Here is a 5,778-nt window from a genome sequence, read left to right as displayed (position 1 = left end):
CATCTTTTTTTGTCCATTCTTGTGCCATTTTCATAATACACAAATGACTCTTTATTTTGCATTTGGAAATGAAATGACTCCATCCAAACTAGCCAATTAAACTACCTGCTGCTGGTATAACAAAAAAAAATATGTCTAATTCTGCATTCAACCAATGTCAGCATAATGGTAAGAACAGGAAATCCACCTACTAAAAAAAAAAGGCTTTATTAGCTGCTTTTGAGTTGTTACCCCACCTGGAGCAGTTTGTTAACCCTTTAATTGTGTGGAAACAACTCTTAAAGGTAGGGTAGGTAATTCACTTCAGAAACACTTTTTGTTATATTCCATGGAATGCTCTTAACATCCCGATAGCAATGAATATCTTAAATGCTTTGACAATAAAAACATTAAAAAATGTCATCTGTGGAAGCCGTGGCGCTGTAAAAACACGACCAATCATTTTAGTCGGCCCGGCTAAAATAACTGGATGGCCTACCTGCCTGTCAGCCTTCCATCTCGTGCACAAACTTATCTCGTGCCCTCATTGGTCATGTGCGCGTTCGTGTGTGTTGGAGGAGGGGCTCTGTAAGGAAGTCTGAAGGAACGGGCAGTTTTTCTTTCGTCCGCGTACTTTCAAATTCTAGCGCGCTCGAGCTGGTTTCTCCATTCTTACCTACCCTACCTTTTAAGTATGAGTATGGTATTTGTTTCTGATATAATTGACAGCAATTGTGGTTTCTAGCGGTTTTGCCACAGGTTTGTTGGTCAAATTCAACCTGAAATAACAACTAAGACCACCAAAGTGTTTTTTCTGAACTCAGTTACTGATAATTATGGTCTGATGAAATGAACACCATCCTCATTCTTACAGTTATGTCTGCAAGATAAAGATTTTGATTATGTTTAAGGAGTACTTCAATGATTTAGTATTGCTTTTCCATAAAGTTGTAACACCAACAAAACACAGATTTTCCTCTTTTTTTTAACTGTCAAATCGAAGCAAATGAGGTTTGGGGTCAAGCTCCTTAAAACTAGTATCCTACATTTCCATAATGCTGTCACCATGCTGCTGTCACACCATACAGTATGAGATTGACATCAAATACACCCAGATAACTTGTGAGCGTTCATAATATTGATCACAAAAGAGTTATTTGCAGATTTTAGAAACCTGTTGCAAAATAGTTATACATTTTTATTTTGGGCTCACAACAACATTAAGTATAAACATGATGAAATGGATTAAGTATTATAAAAGCAGCAGTAAGTACATTTAGCTGGGATGCATTTACTGAAAAGTATTGATATTTAACATAAAAAAAAACCTCTTCTGTTGTCCGGTGACATAAACATGACACTCAAACATTTCTCTCAGGATATTTGATTAAAACTCGTTGTTAGTTGTGTTGTTGTTGTTGAAACCCCATTAATTCATCGCATAATTCTTATTTATTCTTATTATTGTTATCTTAAAGCTGACTATTGATAAAGAAATGCAGTCATTCTTACTGAGTCATTGTTGCTCCTGTGTGCCCCCTAGTGGAGGTTAACGGGAATGCAACAGTAAACCAGGATCATTCACACTCTACTGACCTGTGTATGTTTGCTATCTGTGACCCTGTAATTGATCGAATTGTTTCAGCAGTGCTATGTTTTCTTTCTGTGTTATAATGAACATTTATCTCTTGACATGCTCACACTGCCAACTTTTTACAGCCTGAAAATCTGCAGTGTCCATTTCTGTCTTTCCTTTTTATTCTGAACGTTTCCTTACCCTTTACTGCTCAGCCCTTAAACCTTTTTAAGGGTCCTATCTTGACATTTGGTTAAGACTAAATGAATGTTTTAAGCTACTTACACACATTGACATCCTTTAAATAATGTGTGACATGCAGTATTCTAGTCTATTATTTACAGCAAAGTCATTTTCAGGTTTAAAGAAAAAATCACATTTCCCCAAAAATGTGTCCTTGGTGTCTTTGGAAACTTTGGAATCTCCACTCGAATTGAAATAAAGTTCTGTGGGTTTGAACATGTTTGGCTGCATAGCATGAGTTTGTAATGGTGGTGGGGTTTAAGAGGTTAAAACACACACTGACTGACTGGTTGATTAAACTCTAAAACTCTATATGCATTACTGAGTGTTATAGCTGTTATGCAACATTAGATTTGATATCCACCTTTAAATACGTCTGGTGTGTAATGCATTTGAAAATACCAACCTAAAAGTGTCTGGACTTCCAGGAACCACATTTCTCTCTATCTGTATATCAACTTTTTTGTTGTCTTCAAACCGTGCAAATCTCTTTGTCGACCATAACGATAAGATAATATATTAACAATTATATTTTGATGTGTTGCATCATTCAAATACTTTCTACTTTATTAATACGTTTGCACAAAAAAAAACCTTTAACACATTTTCTACTGTTAGAAAGTTAAGATTATTAGATTAAGTTTGGTTCAGACATCTTAAAGTTTGTTGGTTGTTCTTGATTTATAAATATAGTAACTTTGCAATAGTGCTGCTACATTTGACCCACATAACAGGCTGTTCCTTTAAGTAATTGGTCTCTTTAAAGGTCTCCTATTATACTGTTTTTCATCAATATATTATAATAATAATAATAATAATTCATTTATTTTATGTAGGCGCCTTTCAAGGCTCTCAAGGTCGCCGTACAAACACATAAAAACAAGATACACAATACATAACACCAGCATAAGAAACATAAACAAGACAATGCAGTATATAAATCAATCAAATAAATGAAACAGGATGTGTGATGGATAATGATCAGGGTGGATATGCGAGTGTGAAGAGATGTGTTTTGAGACGTGATTTGAAAATGGGGAGAGAGTCAGTGTATATAGAATTATTATAGGTCTCAGATATATACAAAACATGTCTCTGAAGTGTTTGGCTCGAAACACCAAACAATTGTAGCATCCCATAATCCCCTCTGTTTCAGCCTGTAACAGGTGACCTTTAAGCTGATGTTTTGACATATGATAGAAGGAAAGGAGTTACTGATAACATTAACAATCTTTTACCTATCATTCATTTTATATTTACGTGTATTGTGTTGCAGAGCTCTGTGCATTCACCCCAGGCAGATAGTATTTTTGAATGAATTAAATTAATTGAATCATATCATTAGACAGTAAGTAAAGGATGATAAAGTTTCACATATACTCACACAAACCCGGGGAAAATGCCTCCATCATGTATCTACTTCTGCTCGTTTGTAGCAGGAAGAACCCGACAGATTTGGAAGTGTGAAGTCTTTGAACACAGCCAACAATACATTTGGTGTTTTAATATATTTTCTTCATTTGTTTGTCAAATTTGAGGGAAGATTATTTCCATGGCCCTCAAACAAAATATGTGGTCACCAGTGTGTATAAAGCTGAATACATTATATTTGGCCTCATGTCTCAAATAAATTAGGTCTGCATTTTTTTATAAAGGGAAACTGACCTTTCTACAGTATGTGGGATTTTTAAATAAATATAATATCCCGTTCTAATTACATTTAAGCTGAAGTAAATGTGCTTTGAAAAGCTCTTGTGTAAATGAGAACAATGGGATGCGAGGTGTGTATTATTGTGTTGGAAAGCAGGTAAGTATATTCACTCAAATAATAATTATATATTAATACTACTTTATCCTTCTATTCCACAACAAAGAATTGGAAATGTACTTGAAAATCCACAAAACGATCTGACAGATATATAGTTATAAATATTTTATCACAAATTATTTATTTGTTATTTTCTCCTTTCCTTTACCGATCAACTAAACTACCTGACCAAATCAGAAGTAGATAAACTAGCTCATAGTATACATTAAAATGCTGCTTACACAATGTCATGTCAGTAATAACAGAGATGGTAAAAGTACACACATCCTTTACTCAAGTAGAAGTACAGATACTCGTGTTTAAAAGTACTCTGGTCAAAGTAGAAGTACTGACTAAACTTCTTTCCTCAAGTAAAAGTAAAGACTTTGAAATGTACTTAAGTAAAAAGTACCCATAACTAGCAGCTGTTTTAAAGAGTACCTGACCTCCCTTTATATTAATAGAACAATAATGTCATTGTTAGCTAATGAATGTTTCCATGGTGAACAATGGCAACATGACAACGTTTTCATTGGTCCCTCTTCTTTAGAGAAGACCAGGAAATGATGGATACACGGATCGTGTTCAAATCAATAGGCACGCAATGACTCTAAATGATAATGATCACGCCACCAAACACACATTCAAACTAAAGGAACCAGCCTGTTTGGAAAATGTAAGAAGTAGAAAGTAAAAAGTCATCAGGAAAATAAGTAGTGGAGTAAAGTACTGATACCAGAAAGATGTACTTAAGACAGTAACGAAGTATTTGTACTCCACTACTTCCCACCTCTGGTATTAAAATATAATAATGAAAGAATCTATCAGCCAGTCTTTACTGCACTTTACTGGAGTAGGATTTTTAACTAGAATGTGTGCTTGCTTTTTAACTTATTTTCTACAAATCCATTATCAAGCATTTCATTGTCCATGTATATATATATATATATTACATGTACAGCACTTTGGCTCGACCAAAAATCGCTTTTAAATGTGCTTTATAAATAAAACCTGATTTGATTTGATTTGATTTGATGTATCTAGAATTGCTATAGAAACATTGTTGAATGTTTGTAGGAACAAGAGTATTTTGGGGTCAGTAAATGACTGTTTTGAGGGATGTGATTGCAGCATCTAGCCATAATTACTCGTAGATATAGAGCCTAGTTTCCTTCCTGAGCACTAGAGGGAGTCCTTTGACTGTAAATGAATGCTAAACACTAGTTAATGAACCAACCACCTGACTTGTTCTCCACTCAGGAGTCTATTAAGGAAGATATCATGAAGACGATACACATTATTTTTTATTTTAACCCCCTTAAAGCCAAACCTTTCACAAGATGTTTCTTCTCTGTCTATTAGTGCTTAGTATAATTGTGTGACCACAGGTTGGCTTTGACCACAGCCACACCTGCAGCTCATTTCCCTGCCTTCACCGAGCTTCCTGTCTTTATTTGACTACATCTGAATGAACCAACAACCTCTAAAAAACCCTCAACCATGAAAGAATTCACCCAGATGCGTCCAGAACATGTTTTCGCTGATTTGTTGGACATTTCTTGCCTGGTGTACCAAATTCCACAGCTGTCCAAAGTGAGGACATCCTATTGAATGAACTGTGTCACCTTGAAGCACACAGAAAAACACACACAGTGGCATCTGGCATGACGCCTGTCCTTCCTCAGCATTGTGATGACGATGATGAGGAGCTGGACGGAGTCACAGCGGGCCGAAGGGCAACGCGGCCCCTCCGTTTGGGTTGGGAAGCGCTAATTTTGTGACCAACCGCTGCCCCTCCTTCCTCTTTACCCCTCATCATCTATCACCTCCTCCCCACCCTTCTTGTACCACTCATTCAACCCCTCTCAACCTCCATACCCCCCCCCCGCCCCCCCACCTTCATTTGAATCCCACAGTGAGGCCTCTTTGTCCAATGGCTACCGCTGCATTGTGCTGCAAAGGGAAGCAGAGTAAAAGGACAAGCAAATGAGTTTTCTCCTTCAACCAACTGTAGGGTTAGTAAACACACACACACACACACACACACGCACACACGCACGCGCACACACACACACACACACACACACACACACACACACACACACACACACACACACACACACACACACACACACACACACACACACACACACACACACACACCACACACACA

This window comes from Trematomus bernacchii, unplaced genomic scaffold (genome assembly GCF_902827165.1).
Source record: "Trematomus bernacchii unplaced genomic scaffold, fTreBer1.1, whole genome shotgun sequence".
Classification (NCBI taxonomy): Eukaryota; Metazoa; Chordata; class Actinopteri; order Perciformes; family Nototheniidae; genus Trematomus; species Trematomus bernacchii.
This window is presented reverse-complemented; position numbering follows the sequence as displayed.